Below are 18,629 nucleotides of genomic sequence, written 5' to 3' on the forward strand. Positions count from 1 at the left end.
TACGTGTGGTGCAAGCAGTACAAGCCACCCAACAAGGAGGACATGCAGGTACCATGGGCTTTTCTTTGCTCGGCATTTTAGCCCATGGTGTCAGGTCCCCTCTCATGGCTACAGGACAGCCGGGGGCTGGGTCGGTGCCGAGGGGACAGCAGGCATGGGTGCTGTCTGCACCGGCAGGGTCTGCTTTGGTCCCCATCGCTGTTGACCCACCAGCAGGTCACATCATGCCCAAAGGCCCTTGGCTTGTGTCCCCATCCCTTATGCGGGAAATCCCCCTTGCACCCTCCGGTAAAGCTGTTCGGGGCGGGCGATGCTAATTACACTCATTAAGTCAGGGCACTAACGACTGCTTGCTGAACCGGTGCCGAAGCCTTAGACTCCTATTGCTCCCCGTGGGGCTGGTGGAGTGTGTCAGGATTAGACCCATCCCGGTACCGCCTTGAGGAGGGGGATTGCATTTGGGATGGAGATGGCTCCTTGCCCTGACACAGGCCTGAGAAGACTTCTGCGGGGAAGCTGAGGTTGTTTTTTTTCTAATCTCCTTGCAGTGCGAGCGACCCCCTGAGCTATTTAATCTGATTTGCCTCGCTCCGCCTGCCCTGGCTTAATTGCTTGTGGCAGCCCGGTGGGGACAGCTGCGGTTTGCACTGGGCCACTGCGGAGAAGTGGCGGGGGGCATGTTCGGTTGCTTAAGTGCTTTGGGCTCATACACTCACGAGAGAGGGGGAAAAAAAAAAAAAAAAAAAAAAAAAAAGAAAGTTCAGGCTGGGGAGGAAAAGGGGGGGACAACAACAGAGAAATCATTGTGTGAAGGTGCCCTCTGGGGCAGAGGGGCTGTCTGCAGCCACCGCTGCCATCCTTGCCTGGGCAGCAGCCTGGGGAGCCCTCTCCTCTCCTCTCCTCTCCTCTCCTCTCCTCTCCTCTCCTCTCCTCTCCTCTCCTCTCCTCTCCTCTCCTCTCCTCTCCTCTCCTCTCCTCTCCTCTCCTCTCCTCTCCTCTCCTCTCCTCTCCTCTCCTCTCCTCTCCTCTCCTCTCCTCTCCTCTCCTCTCCTCTCCTCTCCTCTCCTCTCCTCTCCTCCTCTCCTCTCCTCTCCTCTCCTCTCCTCTCCTCTCCTCTCCTCTCCTCCTCTTTTCTCCTCTTTTCTCCTCTTTTCTCCTCTTTTCTCCTCTCTCCTCCCTGCTCCAGGGCTGGCGAGCACCTTCCCAGGCATCCCCAGCCTTAGGTGGCTCTTCAGCTTCCAGGAGCTGAGATCCTGGCTGGGAGGGTAGCGTTTAACCCCTGCCTGATGGAGCATGGTTTCCAAGCTGTGCATCTCAATTTCTTTTTCTTTTCTGTTTTTTTTTTTTTTAATTTTTTTTTTTTATTTTTGGAAGGCTGCATGTTTCCTATGGAGGTCATAATGTAGTTTGGGAGATAAGAAGGGAGGAAGCACCTGAGATATGTCTGCTTTCCTTGGATTGCAGCTCCCTTTGACTCTTTATTAACTCCCAAGGCCTAAAGAGGAAAGCTGTCCCACTGGCTAGTGTGATGGTGGGGTACCTGGGAGGCCCAGGTTTCTCTCTTAGCCCTGCTAGAATTTGGTGTTTTTTAAAAAAAAACCACTATGATTTTTTATCTGTGAAATTTCAGACGGTAGCCTGCTACCAAGGGGCAGGTGGGGAGCTCCTTGGGTTAAGGCAGAAGGCACTGGCTGGTGAACCATCCCCAGTGTGGGCTCCTGGAGGCTCCTGTCCCTCTGGAGATGCCTCATGAGGAGCTCTGGCCATCCTCAGTGGGGGAAACCCCCAGATCCAGGTAGTTCCTGTAGCTCTGCAGCCTCCACCTGCCCTACTGTCAGCATGGCGAAGGAGAAGCCACCTTGGGGAGAGCCCTGAGGACCTTGGCAGTTGAGGGACAAACAGAAAGCCCCGGAGATCCAAAAGAAGGAAGGACAAACCCCATGAGGATGGTCCTTGCCAGCCCCAGGAGCCTGGCAGAACTCACAGCAGGAGGGTCTCTTTCTGAGCCCCTAGAAAGGAGCAACTGGCTCGTGATGGACCTGTAGTTGTGCAGCTGAAGAGGCTGGAGCCACCAGAGCCCCCCGAGCAGCCCCGTTAGCCTTGCCCTGACATGAACCCTGAAGCCATTCCCTCTCCCACATCCAACTGGTGCTTGTGCCGGGGCTCCCTCCCTCCCTCCTGCTGTCCACCTGGGGCCCAGCAGAGTCCCAAGCCATAAGATGGGCAGAAGGAGGAAGGCATGATGGTTTGTGCGTTTTTAACGACAGTGCCGGAGCCGCTTTGTGGCCGTTGTATCCCCAGGGCTGCTGACCCTCCCAAAGCCCAGGCTTCGCTGTGGGCAGGTAGCGTTGCTTGATGATGCTTTAGCAACCGTCCTTCCCACTCGCCGTCTCTCCATTCACCTGTGACCTTTTTTCTGCAGAAGCTGCAGATTACAGGCACCCAGCTAAAAGCCAAGGAGTCTGCCGTACCCCGTGAGGAGCGGGCGATGATCTACAGCGACAGTGTTGTCTGGGAGAGGAGACAAGTCATCCCAGCACCAAGCAGGAAAGCCAGCAGTTGCGCTACTGGTGCAGGAGGGAGGCAGGCAGAAGGCAGTGCCTCCAGCCCTAAAGCCTTGCAGCAGAGACAGCACTTTACTTCGGCCCTTCCTCGTGCAGAAAACTACCTGCCAAAGTACAACCCTGCCACCAAACTGGCAGCAACCCAGGCAGAGAAATCGGAGAGGCTGCGGGCTCTTGCTGAGCGGGAGAGCGAGCTGTCTTATTGCCAGCGTCTTCCAGCTGCTGCTCAGACTACTGGAACAGCAGGTAACCCTCCACGCTGGCGCCGGCCGCTTGCAAACAGCTGACTGGCCATATCCAGCTACCCGAGGGGCTGTCTGCCTGGGTCTTTGCCAGCTGAGCTCCCCCCTCCCCGGCCCATGGTCCACGCTGGCTGGACACATGCAGATGGCAGCATCCTGGTGAAGCATCGGTGCTGGACTAAGCCCGGCGAGGATTAGCAGCATGGGCACAGCACCCTGTCACCATGAATGTGCAGCTCCCAGGCCAGCTCAAAGCACAGACGTAGTGAGCTGGAGTCTTAGAAACATCGCAGAGCCATGCTCGGTGCGTGAAGAGCCCGGGCTAGCAAGGTATCGGCACTGCAAAAATCTCTGGGGGTTTTATCTTCACAGCTCCTTTGGGATAGAGGAAGATGCAGTTAATGCCGTGTTGCAGGTCATGAACAGAAGCGCAGGGAGGCAAAAGTATTCCGTGGTTGAGCACAAGGGACTTGGGTGTTCAAACCAGCAGCCCTTAGCGCCCTTCTGCTGGGGATACCTGTCTGGCAGCAAATGCATCAGAGGGGCTGGTAGCCAGCCCTCAGCCATGCCATTTAACAGCTTGCTCGCATGGATTAAAATGCCGATGGAAGTCAGGAAAACAAAATTAGTGGTCACCAAGCATCACCCAGCCGTGCTGAACCTTCCCAAAGCAGCGGAGATCTTCCTCTGAGCTCCTGTGTGACAGGGAAGAGAGCAGCATTGCTCAGCAGTGCTCCAGGGCCAAACAGGAGGAGATGAGCGGGGGTGTCCTCTCTGTTCCCTGAGCTCACCTTTCCCAGCATGGGACTTCTGTGTCTGCATCTTTTAATGATCAATAGGGAGAAAAGACACAGCCATCTCCTGTAGCTTAAATGCCACCTTGAGAATGAGATGAAGTAAGCCCTGGCAGGTTTTCTCTCTCTCCATTCATTAGAAGGAGAGTCTGGGAAAGCAGCTCAGATGAATGTGTCTCCATTTGGACAGATGTCCATTTGAACAGTCCATTTAGACTCCACTTAACATCTGAGGGCTTCAAGCATCTCCTTGCCAAGCCCATCTGAAGCTGTCGTGTGCTAACGACAAAACTACCGTGAGCTTTTCCCTCCCTGCTCTGCCCCTGTGTAGCCCAGCAGCGCAGTAGTTCCCACAAAGTCTTTCCTTTTCATACACAAACCTCCCGCAGAGGGTCTCAGCTCCTTTTAGCACTCCAGGGCAACATGGAGGCAACGTGGCTCCTTCCTTTGCATCGCCATAAATCCTTCCCCTACTGGCTTCACGAACCAAATCGATGCAAAATTGATGCACCTCAGCAAAGCTCTGCTGAAGTGAATGGGTCTCCCCTGATTTATGCCACCTGAGGCTCCAACTTGCTGTTGTTGTTTGCTTGCTCCCACCCAAGGGTAAGATCTGGGTAATTGATGGTTCTTCCTGACTAATGCACCCTCTTCTCCCACCTTTCAGAGATGTTCCTGCATAGGCAGAAGCCGGCCCCAGGCTGGGTCACCTACCAACAATTCACCCAGGAGATGTACCAGGCAAGGCAGCATGATGCTCAGCAAAACAGGAACATGGTCCTGGGCTCAACTGTTTTCGCGGAAGGTCAGTGGATGGAGGTTGTGGCAGCTGCCCCATGTGGGTGACTTGTGGCCTTGAGCCTGGCTTTGGTTTTTTTTAATTTAACACAGTGTCCCAGTTTTGGTGGGAATAAAGTTAATTGTCTTCTTAGGAGCTGGTATAGTGCTGTGTTCTGGATTTAGGATGAGAATGATGTTGATAACACACTGATGTTTTAGTTGTTGCTAAGCAGTTTTTTTACTAAGTCAAGGACTTTTCAGCTTCTCATACTGCCCTGCCAGCAGAGGCTGGGAGTGCACAAGAAACTGGGAAGGGACACAGCCAGGACAGCTGACCCAAACGAGCCAAAGGGGTATTCCAAACCATATTACATCATGCCCAGTATATAAACTGGGGGGGTTGACTTGGGGCACCACAGCTCAGGGGTTGGCTGGGCGTCCATCATTGGGTGGGGAGCAATTGTATTGGGCATCACTTGTTTTGTATATTCTGTTAGTATTATTAGTATTTATTTTCCCTTCCTTTTCTGTCCTATTCAACTGTCTTTATCTCAACCCATGAGTTGGGTTGGGTTTTTTTCCTGATTCTCTCCCCCATCTCACTGCGGGGGAAGTAAGCGAGCGGCTGCGTGGTGCTTAGTTGCTGTCTGGGGTTAAACCACGACACGCAGGAAGAGACTGAGGAAGGTAAAGGGAAGGTGAATGACACAGGAAAGGTCCACAGAGTAACCCCTGTAACCATCTGCCCATCAGCGGGGAGAAGCAGGGCAGAGAAAAACAATTATCTTCCAGAAGAGGTTGGAGCATTGTAAATAACGTGGGTTTTATCCCTGTTTCCACATGGGCCACCTCATGCAGCGCAGCCCTGCTCGATGTGACCTCCCTGGAAATAATGTCACAGCACGGGAACTGCTGCTGCAACTGCTCAAGTTGCATTAACAGCCTGACGTGGTCATGCATGTGTGAAATACCTGTAACCTCAGCCTCGCTGAAAACAACAAAAATACTTTACTAATGACTTATTACAGGAACATGTCATTTTTAAAATACATAGAAAATCTGAAATGTCTACAACTGGCAGCTCTTTGTGTGTCCTCCCTGCTTTGTTGAGAGAGGTGGCAGCACATTTCTCCTCAGGCAGATCTGCTCAATCAGAAGGACACACACACACAGGCTGTTAACGTACAGATGGGGCACCTCTGGAGACCAGGATAGGAGATGGCACCCCTTCAAATGGGGATTTTTGGGCAACATAGCACAACAGATGTGGTGATCCTCACTTGGGGGTTAAGCGGACCCTGGATCTCTTGCCTGGTTTAGTCCCTGATTAAATAAAGCAGAGACGCATTGCTCTGGCATGATGAAAGAGAAAACCTAGACAGTAGAGGAAAATATATGCCAGCTGACAAGTCAATATCCATAAGGGAAGAACACAAGATATCATTTCCAAATCTGCCTTGCGTGATTTCCATCATACATAAAAGGCTATAGAAAATAAGGGCTGAATAATCTTGTCTCAAAGACCTTATCTACACCAGGGAAGCGCCTCTTGCATTTTCCCTAAGCTAACCCTTTGGTCTTGGTAGCTCCAACAGGAGCGCTGAAAGCATAAACAGCCAACGGAGCTCAGGAGAAGGGGGAACACTTAGACTGTGGGATACAGAAGATAGAGACCCAAAAAAGTCTTTCAATTATTTGGACTCTCTTTCACCAGAGTGCTTTGACTTTGACTGGAAAAGTACCTACAAAGCAGATTTCCAGCGCTGGCCAGGAGCCTATGGTGGATACTGTGGAGCAAATAAGAGCCTTTCTCACATTTTCCCTGAAGATGAGCACTTAAACCAGTAAGGGAGAGGTGGGCTGGGGGGGAGAGGGTGGCTGGTGGGAGTGGGGATGGCATAAGAGTAGGGCAGGGAGGTTTCGGAGCTGGTTGGGATCGGAAGGTGTTTCTCAAGCGTATTTCTCCGTGTCTGTGTTATGCAATGAGCTCAAGTGAATTCCCTCAGGGCCAAATCCTTTCTCAAAGCCTGCTCAGCCTTTTCCTGAAAAGTTTTGCAGTGGGGTTGATAGGAGCCAGGAGACTTCTCCTGGGACAGCCTCGTCCCGTGGAAGGAAGATGCCAAGGTCCCTGTGGGGCTGGAGGTGGGAGGCATGTCTCAACGTTTCCACACCTGGGCTTTCCCTGGAAAAGGGCTCTCTCAAATCAGACAGGGCAGGAGCTCTTTGCAACGTGACTCATCTGCACACTATGAACAAACAGGCATAAACTGCTCCTGAGCTCCCATTTCTCACCGGAAAGGCAATTCCTCCCTGCTGCCTCATCCCCCCCCGCCTCCCCCTAACACACACATCTATTTCAGCTCTGCGTTGAAGTCTCGATTTTGATCTACGATCCTGGAGTTATGTGTGGGCTGGAAACCGAGCCTGTGTAACGGTTGATCTAGGTGGGAGATTGGTCCCAATGACAGCCATGTGTGTTGCAGCATCTGCACCGCTCCTGACGGAGACAGGCTGTTCCCCCTCTCCCCCACGCCATCGGCACGTGCTTTCGTTTGCTCTACGCAATTTCCCAGCCGGGTGGTTAACCTCTGCGGAAGGGGAGGCAGGTCTCCTGTCCTGGTGCACAAAGCAGAGGATGGAGATCCTCTTCTTATCCCCTCCTCCGTGTTCTCCGCAGGAGCCGCTGGGTATCTGAGTACAAGGACAGCTACAGCATTTCCTTGCAGAGGATGAACTGGTCATCTCAAATCCCTGCTGGGGGGCTGTGCTCTAGGCTGTCCCGTCGGAAAAGGATTGCAATGGACACAGCCCAGTGAACGGTGCTACAGCTGGCCGTGGTAAGTACCAGGGTTACCCATTTTTGCACTGAGAGCTGGGAGTAATGATGGGATTTCAGGGGTTGAGGCAGTGGGAAAGAGTATAAAGGGTCATGAGACGTGGTACAAACCGTCACGAGACCCAAGATAAAATGGTAAGAGCTTTACTGCTGGAATATTCTTCTGAGTAGCAGCATTTGTCCCTGCTTGTTGCAGGAGGGTTGGACTAGGTGATCTTCAAAGGTCCCTTCCAACCAAAACCATTCTATGATTCTATGATTTTCTGGGCTCCTAGAAAGTGATTTTCCAACCAGATCTTATTAGGAGAATATTTTTCACCATGAGGATGGTCAAACACGGTCTGGAGACCAGAGAGGTGGGGGAATCACAGGGAGATGTTCACAAGGTGATGAGACAAGATCTGAGCAACCTCATCTAAGCTGTCCCAGGACACCTACATTATTCCATGATTTTCTGACTTATTTTAGGACGCATTACCTATGCTGTTCTGTGATTACAGCTCCTCGGGCCTCCAAGCTGTCTGTGTGATACTGTCCATCAGAGACCCTGAAAACCTGGAAACCTCCTTTCTTCCAAATCCAATGTGAAATGTTTGGCAGAGACCTTTTTAAACACGTGTTATTGTTACAATTTCCCAAGAACCTTTTGGGCTTTTATCACTGCCAGAAAAAGGCTTTTTTTTTGAGATAGTGCAGACTATAGAGTTAATATCACTTAGGTAGTTTCAATTTATGTATTTTAAAGAAAACTTACCAATAAACTTTGTCTTGCAGCAAGAATTAGCGTGTGTTAAACCGCATTGCTTGTGTTAATTTACTCTCTAAAGCCTTGTACACTCGCAGGCAGGGAAAAACCCGTGTTACCCAGGGCAGCTGAGTACCAGCCTCGCAGGGCTCCTCCTTTGTGTCTAACACGTTTTTCCAGGGTTTGGCCACCAATTTCAAATAATGCTGGGGAAACCGGAACTGAGTTCCCGGAGTCCGTTTGGGAGATTTCTAGGATTTCTGGAAGGAGCAAGGCTGCTCCCAGCCTGAAGATGGCAATGCAGAGCCGCCGATCCGAGAGCTGGGGAGGGCTGATGTCCTCGGGCAGGATCGTGCCCATCACAGCCTTTCTGCTGAGCCCTGTGGCTGTAGGGATCTGACTCTGGGTTTTCTGAACCGATGCCAAAAGTCACCTGGAGTGAATGGCATAGAGAACTCTTTCCCTAGCCCCTAAAAGGTATTGCTTTTAATGAGGCATCTTTGCGGTATTCAGCGAGAAGAGATTCTTAACGGATACAGCCAAAATTTCAAAAGATAATAACAACAAACAACTTATTTTACAGTAATATCAAGCATACCTAGACCCAGTGGTGACAGGGACTATGGAAACACAGCAGCACACTGGTCCCTGCCCCAAGGAGTTTATCACCGAAGGGAATCGCCTCTCCTGCTTCCTTACACTCCGCAGGTTTTTCAACCCATCACCACATACCCATGGCAAATATTACCATTAACTTGCTGCAGGACCTTAGGAAAGTCGTGTGCATGGCTGTGTTTCCCTGCAGGAAGAGAAGCACTGGGGGAGTTAGAAAAATGATATTTGGCAAGGCGAAGCTCTGAGCAGATGATATAGGGGGGTACAAGGGTCCAATGTTTCTGCAAAGCTGCCGCTTCTCCCCGCTCTTGCACGGGACATTACTGATCACAGCCTGTGCAGCATTTACGTGGCGGAGAGTATTTCCACTGTAGCTAAGTATAATGGACTAGTGGCTGCAGAATTTGGAGGGCAGAAACAATGAAACTGCTTTTAACTTAAAAATAGGGAAAAATAATGCTTGCTTACATCAGAGGCTCCTGAGGAGACCAAGAGTTTGATTTCTTTTGGCAATGAGACCATGAGGATAGAGGTGGTCTTAATGGGACACGTACTTCTGTACCACTTAAAATTAATCCCATGGCCTCATTGATAACTTTCTCTTATGAAAAAAACATCATTATCCTTTTTCCCCGTGCTGGAAACAGGCTCCTCAAGCTGATTTTGACATTGCTCCGCTGCAACGGTTTGTTACACTGACAGGGGCTGTGTCTAGACAAATGCTTAGGGGACATATACAAGGTAATTTCAAGTCATCTTCACTAGGAAAAAGTATGTTGCTAAATGCTAATCAAAACAGTCAACCATGGTGGTAACAAATGGATGAATCAGAATATATGGTTGTGATACACCCTGTCAGGCGCACTAATGTGGATAGTCAATCAGGCAGACGGGTGCTGGATTTGCTAACATCGTCCTTAACTGTGCGCCAGGGAGGAGGAAGGCAGCTGCTGATATTGAAGATAAATGGCCTTCCTGGATATTCTGGCAGTATGCTTATTTAGGCGCTTTCCAGCTTTGGAGACCAGGCTTAAAGATGGGGCTTTCGAAACCTGCGCTCGCACGTTTCGGCCCCCGCACCCGGGATCCAGCCTGTTGCATCCCCATCTCCTGCCATTTCTCTTCACAGAATTACGTTTATTTTCTTTCAAACTTTTGTTTCTCCAATTGGTCTGTCTGACATGGCAGTGATCACCGTTAATGCTTTTTTTCCCCCCAACTCCCTGCTATGGCAATGGTGATGGTCCCAAGGCAGTTCAAGCACACAGAAGGGTGGGCAGCGATCAGCACCGGGCAAAGCGTGGCTTCAGCAAGTGTGGGAGTCAGAGCCATGATGTAACGGGGGACATTCGGGCTGCATGCAAATATATTCAGATGACAGAAGGGATCAGCCACAGAGTCGGCTTCCCTATTTCCCTGGTGCATCCAGTGATGGTGCCATTTTTCGGTGGATGGAGCCTCTTCATGAGTGACACAAGCTTAACATCGAAGAGCGCTGGGGTCAAAAAGAGGTGAGAAGCTCTAGCTAATACTGGCATTACCTCAACACCATCCATTTTCAGTCCTTTTTTGGCATAGCCTGGGCTCATGGCACCAGATAACACCAGCCGTGAGCACAACACGATTCGAAAAGGGTTGCAACATTTGTATGGCAAACATCAGGTTTTACACTCCAACAAAGTCCAAGGGAAAAAAAAAAACCCAACAACCAGCACAGAGAAACAAGCTGGGCTGGTGGAGATTAGGAGATGTTTCCCAGAACTATGTTGCCTTGTTATTGCTCTGGTTGACTTAGGCATATTTTTTCAAAGCATTTGGTGCTGCCCTGTGTCTGAAACAGAGGAACATCCCTGGATGGAGGCTGCTCTCATCCCCCAGTTCTCTGGCGGGAAACTCACTGGAGCCACAAGGACAATCCACTTCAAATCCAAGTGATAGCATCCACAGAGCAGTCAGAAACATGTTTGCTCTTAGGACACTCAGTTGGTCCCATCACAAGATGCACAACCCACTGAACGCAAATTTTGCAGGTTTTTTTCCCCGACACACAACTTCAGGGAAAATAGGTTTTTGGTAAGGCTGAAGTGATGCTTTTTGTGTGAGTGCCTTAGTGCCATCTCCTGGGTGGAAGTGGAATTTCTCATTTTGGAGGTGCAACGTGTGGTCCGAACACCCTTGGCTGTGCAGGTTCAGTCATTTTAGCAACTGGGTGTGCGAGTGTGGCATTAGGATACCACACTCTGCCAGGTCCTGCTAAATAAATGTCTTCCTTAAGATATGTAATGGAGATGTCTGTTGAGAGAAAAGGATGCTCTGGATTCATCCCTCATCATCACCAGGAATTTTCAAGTAGCATTTTCCATCTTTAGTTTTGTCTTTTCTATTTCCCAGCATGGAAGAACAGACTGAATGCTAAACTTACTTCATGCATCCTTTGTGGGAGAATTCATTCAAAATTGTCAGAGATAAATCCAATGATGACTATTTCTCTCTTTTGAGGCTTTCTAGATCTCTCCAGAAATTATCCCATTGGACATTAGAGGTGTAAAACCTCCTTACTGAATAGTTTAATGAATTACACAGCACTGAAAGACAGACTAAAATATGTCTGTGGCCATGCTAGTCCCTACTACAGAACATCTACTTCACCAAGGAGTGACCAAACCCTCAAATGTGTCTGATGCTGTCTACAGCTTGCATAGAAACAGGTAGAAATCCCACTGCAACAGCTTCCTTGGAAGAGCAAGGTTAGGAAGAACTAGGGGTTTGTGACGGAACAGGCATAAAATTTCAGAGATGTTTGTACAAATGTAATTAGGAGCTGAATTTAGCCCAGAAGGGTCAAAACAGGGGTGTTTGGGATCTCATTGGTATAATGTGAAATTCGTAAAAGAAAAGCACTTGCAGCAACACTACTTGGACACCTGCACTGCTCTGCAAACAGCATTGCTCACTGAATGCCACCATTTCTTGGGAGGCTGCAAGGACATTCAAGAGCCAATCCTCAGCCCCATCACCAAGCAATCAACTTTTCTTCCTGTTTCGAAGAAAATGCTTCCCATGGCCACCACCCAACCTGCAATTATGCAATAAATCATTCAGCAAGTGCTTGATGTTAAGGCTTGTAAATAGTCCTGCTACCCTGTTTGGCAATTCATAGAGCAAAACAACTTCGAGCACATCTGTAGTCACACAACTTCAGTGGGCTGAAAAACAGAGTTCCCATGGATCACTGTGGAGAAGTGCTTCCCTGAAGAAGACTCCACCAGTGCATCATCTCTGAGCTCTTAATCACAAGACAACTAACCACGTGCTTAAAGCTAGTGTGTGCTTGAAGAGTTTTGTTGAAACAGGTTCTTCATGTAATATTTTATAATGTAGCGATCATGGAGAGGGTGGGACATGCCCTTTTTCAGCGGGGGCTGAAGCAGCAAGAGTTAACGATGCAAAACCACCATCTGCTGTAGCCAGGTCTCCTCTGGTAAGTCCTGCCCATGGCTCAGCCAGCAACCTGAGCGGAAATTATGAGCAAAAGGAAAGAACCTGCCAACTAACATATTTCACCAAACTCTGATTTTCATCAGGGATGATGATTAAACAAAGCTTTGGGAGCAGTATAGTTTTAATGAAACTTTCTTGGGCCAATGACAGAGTTCAAAATAGACAGAGAGAAAGAGAGAGGAGAAGCCAGAAAGGCTTATTGTGAAGTAACCGATGGCTTGGCAATCGAGAACAAAAGCAACTGTCAGCCACTCCCCCCCAATTTTCCTAAAATCAAGCCTTTTGCTTTCCAACCAGCCTCGACTGGCATCATGCCTGTTTCCATGTTGTTTCTCTGTGCAGCAGCTCAGGTTCTGTCAGCATCCAGGACCACGTCTGCTGGGCTTGAATCTGGGACACTACCTTCACAGAAATTCATAAGCACCAAAGTGGTCTTCACTGCCTTTATTTGAGCTTGCTTAAATGAAGAAAGGTTCTTTGATTTGGTTAAAAACAACATGAATCATCCAGCAGAAAATGAAAGAGAACATATTACTGAGATGTAATGACTCCATTTATGGTGTACAGATCTCCCCGATGCTGCCGCAAGATAAAAAGGAGTTTACAGTTATAAATGACTACATGATGATGGCAAGTACTCTACATGCAACTGCTTGGCCTGTACTCAGCTCAGAGGCAGGTACCAAATGCTTTGCCTCAATCCTCCCTCTTTTGGAAGAAAACACGCATGCCTGCCATTGGGCTTGGCACTGGCACCTCTGCGTGCTTCGCAGCCAGCGTGCACATTGCTTCCCGGATTTGTCTCCATCAGATATAAGCCATGCTGGAAAACTGTTGGAATTTTCCACTGATTTTTTTTGTTTGTTTGTTTGTTTGTTTGTTTTAAATTGGAAACAACATATTCTGTAATACTAATGTTTTCATTTTGCCCATACTTTTCAGTTCTCCTTTGGTAAGATCAAAACAAAATGTTTTGACCAAGGGCTGCGCTGACCCCAATGCCTTACTTTCCTCTTTAGCTCCTCAGTCACTGGACCTTGAGAAAATCGTCTTTTGGGTGGCCTGAGCCTTCCCTTAACCTTGCAGGTTATACCTGGTGCAGAGGAGACATCTCAGGTACGTTGGGATCATATGGCCTTCGTAAGACCTAAGCATTGCCACGCTCCCAGCAAACAGTGGTGCCATCCAGCCAGGCGTATCCTCCTAAGAAGGAGCCAATCTTACATTGAAGTAAGCCTATATGACACATTTCCTTTTTTTTTTTTTTTTTTAACGTCATCAAATTGAAACATGGTATAATATTTGCAAATTCAGTTCTCATCCTTCCATGGCCAGCTGGAGACATACAGCTATATGTGTTACTCAACAGTAAAATGAGATCCCAAAGCAATAGGAAGAGGAAATAGATTCTACTTCTCTATAGGCTGCGTATCTGGGGAAAATATTCCCACAGATTATACATGGCTCCTGGCTGGGTTGCTGATAATGAGGCAAATAATTAAATAGGTTAGCAGGGCAAACGGTCACATCAGAATCAATACGTGAGAGTCTTCCAGCCTAGCTATGCCAACCGCTCGTGCTTTCAATCTTGGTTCACAGTATGAGATTTCACTGTATTTATCCAAGGAATGTACATATAAAAGACAGCAATAAATACAAAAAGTGAAAACAAGCACTTAAGTATTTTATTTCAATCAAGCTGTCTTGAGTGTCATGTGGGAGAGCAGGTACGGGCTGAGATTTCCTACCATGTATAATTATCTACACCCTTTTCAATTCAGCTGTGACAGCTTCTAGTGAAAAACTAATTTACCTGGAGGGCCAGATCAGCCGCATTGCGCCACACGTGACAGAGAGTCTCCCAAAATTAGACTGCATTTCTCACTATGGTATGATGCATTCTTGCAGGGACAGATGGGCTCACATACCCTGAAAGCTGCATCCAAAGGCTATTGAATTCCCTGGAAAGATTTCCACTTATTTTGAGAGACTCAGACTTTATAGCACTTGAAAAAAAATTAGTGGCTCTTTACTTGCAGTCCCATGGCTGAGCGCACTCACCTTCTCCATTGCCCTTCCTCACCCTGATGCTTCCAGCGGTCACAGCTCCCTGCGATAGAACCAGTAAAACCAATATTGCTGCTACTAATACCAGCCTGCCGGTTTTATCCTAACTGTGCCTTACGCTAGCTTTGCAAGATGTCACTGCTGAGTTAGGCTTGTTTGCGTGATCGTGCTGCACAGCCTGGTGCTGGGTACCAGGTCTGATGGGGCATAAAAGATGGGTTAATAGCAGAGCCCTTAAAAACGGGGGCAGTGGCTCAAAACAGAGCCCTCAAACCTACAAAGAACCCCCTGAGGCTGTTGGAGAAGTATAGCTTTGAGGACTGGAAGAAACTGCTTCAAGCCTAGCAAAGAAATGAAGAATTGGTAAAATAAAGGAAAAAAACAGTTGAGCAGCAGCTGATGTGCCCGGGGAATAAGACGCCCTCTGAGTCCATGCGGTGCACAGGGGATGGGGCAGAGCTCGATGGCTGAGGGTTGCACAGAGACTTGGACATCTTATACAAGGGCAAGACCTCGAGCTTGGATGAGGATGAGGGGCTCGTAACAGCATATGAAGGTCCTCGTGGGGTCACTCGAGCAGCGAGCATGCTGCCTGCCCCAGGGACCCTGATGTTTCAAGGACCTTTTGATGTCAGGGGGGATGACGGAGGACTTAGTATGGTGGTATGTGTGCCTGAGTCAGATGCTGGTGATGAAACCCTTAGTTACATCAGTATATTCATGCCTGTACAGTGCTGCCTTGAAACCCAGCCAGTGCACATACAGGGAATGATAGGTATTTAGCAGTCATGTTGCTTGCATCAGTTTCCTTTTTGCCTAATACAAAGTAAATGGTTTGTATTCCAAATGGAGCTATACAGCCAGCCTGAGGGATGCCAGCTGTGATGCTTTGGCTTTATATACAATTCTTTGCCAACCCAATATTGTATTTGCAGGAAAAACATCACAGCAGCATTTCTGCCATCCCTGGAAGTTATCTAACTCCAGTCCTCTCTGGAGGCCACCCTGAAAGAGGTGAGACATGAAGGAGGAGGAGACTATAGGAAGGCCATACGGAGTTCCTCCTTTGACTAAGAAAGGGCTGGAGGGCTTAGGAGAAGAGGGAGGTGGTGAAGATCTGTGAGATGGAGAACAGCTTGGAGATCCCCAGGCAGCTGGGAGTGCCTGCAGGTCGTGGGGACCAGCCCGTCCTGGTTGGGATCGGGGCACGGGGTGTCAGGTGGGTGTGAGGATGGAACATTTTGTGGTTTGGGGAGCAAATTGCTATAGGTTAAAAGAAGTTTGGGAGTAGTCTTTGAACTGGAATCAGGCCTTCTACCTTCAGTGACACATTTCTAGCTTTTAAGTAATAGGGCAGGAAAGCAGAAGAACTTGAGGAAAGACAATACTCAGTCTTCTGGAAAATTATAATGGGTTTTTTTTCCATTCATTTTTGACTTAATGTGATCACCAACCTTTCCCAGGGCAGAGTCAGCTGTCCCTACAGTCAGCAGCATCCTAACCATGTTAGCATGTGGTGTTTGGTGAAACCCACCTGAATTTTTAAATGACTTTGTGATCAAAAGGTTTTTCCAATATGAAAGAATGCTGCATTGAAGGGGACCCTCCCCTTGCCCCCAAATTTCATTTCTGGGAAGGAGGGGGAAAGTGCCCAAGTGTGAGCCCCAGACTCCCAGGACCGCATCTTCTGGGGAAGGAAGGACTGGATGGACTGGGGGTGGTCCTGGGGATGGGGCTTGCCAGACAGGACAGAAATCTCAGCAGCTGGAGATGGAACTCTCCTGCTGAGTCACCTCAGCTCTGCAATGCAGGTGCTTTCCCGTCGCTGTATTCCCAACTGTTTTGACCACTCTTCTGGGGATGACCAATGTCTGAGTCATCCTCTCATAAAGATGCTTCTGGATTCACGTTTTCCACGGTTACTGCACATCCTGTAATAGATGTTTTCCTATGCAAGCACTGGATTTTTTTTTCTCCTTGGAAATAGAAGGAACCCACTCCTCTGTCCGTTGTTCACTCAAAAACTTGATCAATATGAATAATTAATAGTCTTACCTGGTGGATGGCATTGAAAACTGTTTTTTTTAATTGTTTCCACATTTCAACGAAGCATGGAGAATGGGGTTAAAAGGAATCCTGAAGGCACACCTATGCTGCTAAATGAGAGGGCCAGGGAAATCAGCTGAAGCCCTGGACCACTATGGTCCACATAACTGAATTGGCAGCTGACTGCATGGCTCTCCAAGTCAAACCTGCTATAGAGGATTAACCTTAATTAGTGTGGATGAAAGCCAGTTCTGGCTGCTCAGCCTTGTGGCCAGGGTTTGGTCTTGACCATTTTATATTTAGTACTGTGTGCCTATACATTTGTGTGTATGTATGTATATATATGTGTGTGTCTCGACCTAATTATAGGCACTTTACTGTATTTGCAGGAAAAATAGCATGAGCACCCCACATTCCGGATGCCCAGCATCCAAAATGTCCAAGTTACAGCTCCTCTTAATCAGTCCCTTTGCATCATACCATACCTCCGGCACCCAGTTACCTCCTGCCATTTATCTACCACGAACTGTTCATTTATAAGAGTCTTTTATCTGCTTGCTAAGCACCCAGGAAAGCTCCAGTAATTATGAGCTTTGGGAGTTCAGTTCAAGCTTTTAATGCCATACCTTCCTCCATATAGTACCACTTACTGCGGGCCAACCTTTGCTCATCTTGTGATACTCTGTAGACATTTACTGAGAGATATGAAACAACAATAAACATTCATCTCTTCTGGCCTGCGTCAGGTGCCGTCATCATTTAGTTTTTCTGGCAGCAAAGACTGCAGAGAGCTGAAAACGGATGGTTACATATCTGATGCAGCGTGGGAAGGAAGCATATTTAACTGCCAGATCACAAATGGTAAGCGGTGATATCCATTAATGCCAGCAGCATCGCGGTGGTCCCTGTGTGCCCTTCACCTCCAGCTTAGCACTAATTGCATTGCCAGGCTTGGCCGCACAGCACAACATGCAGTGACAACTAAAATCACTTTTCTTGTGAAGCAAGCTCGGAGATATTAACTAGCTGGATATAAATCTCCACTGGCAACTCATGAAATCTGCATTTTCCCTCCCATTTTGTGGCCAGAAATACAGCAACTGTATGTTGCTGAAGCCTATTACAGGTCAGTGGGCATTTCACAGTTATAAAATAGGGTAGGTACTTGCTTCAGTCAGTCTATTTGTTGTGCCAGGGGCAAAATGAGACCTCAGCTTTTCGTGTTGTGAATAAAATATTAAACTCCCTGGGTTTTGGTTTGTTTCATGATGAGACCATGTGGCAATGGATAACAAGAGGATTGGTTTGGCCTGACACTGAGCTGGGAACTTCACGCAGCTCATACAATTTTATCCTCAGCCTTTTTCTGACCTTCAGCCTCAGACTTTCTTTTTTCATTGCAGAAGAACTTGCTCCCAAGGGTGGACCACTGATGACTACCAACACAGATGTGTTTCACCTCTCTGGGGTTTTGAATTCAAATGATCATACTGTAGCAGCGATACAATTTGGCAAGGGAGCAGCAGATCACCAGTTGGAGTCTCACGGAGCACAGTTGGAAAACCAGTACGGCCAGAGATCTCACCGAGGCATTTGGTTTATAGCAGGAATCTCAAGAACATCTTCAGGACAAGCAGGAACACTGCAAGTAGGTTTAAATCCTTCGTGCATCCCTGTTCAGACCCATGGCTTGTTTTCCTCCAGGTATTTCCAAGCTGCAGTGAGTGCCTTGGCCATGGCTAGTAAGGCTGACCATAGGATGTGCTGTATGTGGCACTGCAATGGATGTTAGGGGCAGACTGTACATGCCATGGAGGAGTGGGTGCTCCTCTGTGGGGATCCAGAAAGCTGTAGGTCGGTCCTGCTGTGGAGATCTGTGGTGGTTTTGTGAACAGATCTCCAAGTGCCTACAAGAGCCCTGCAGGCTCCCACAGCTTTCTCCCACGTATTTGTTCATCCCCAGCTGACATCCCAGCTGACCACGCTTGGCAGGCGCTCTGATGCATTTGCTGAAGGATTCCTGCAGGCAAAAAGGAAAATAAAACTTTTTTTTTTTTTTTTTAATCGGCGTTGAAAATGTGTTTTCTAAATGTGGGTTGTTTCCCAAAGTGTCCTAGTGACTTAGAGGTCAATGGCTATGCCATAAAGGGATTACACAAGTCCAAATTATGGCTTTGAAAGCTGCACCGAGCCAGTACTGGAAGTCCATTTGCCCCTGTGGTTTTGGTAGGAAGGGTCTTTAGGGTGTTGTCCATCTGTCAAAGAAAGAGGATCCTGATTCCTCTTCAGGGATGGTCTAAGCCTATCTGTTATTCACGTTTAGTGGTTTATCTCAATTTTCTCAGTCGGGACTGATGCTGAAAACAAACTTTTCAAACAGGACCTCATCAAGAACATCCACTGAGAAGACAGAGGCTGGAAACAAGGCTGGGATGGGGG

Source organism: Accipiter gentilis, chromosome 3 (assembly GCF_929443795.1).
Source record: "Accipiter gentilis chromosome 3, bAccGen1.1, whole genome shotgun sequence".
NCBI classification, from domain to species: domain Eukaryota; kingdom Metazoa; phylum Chordata; class Aves; order Accipitriformes; family Accipitridae; genus Astur; species Astur gentilis.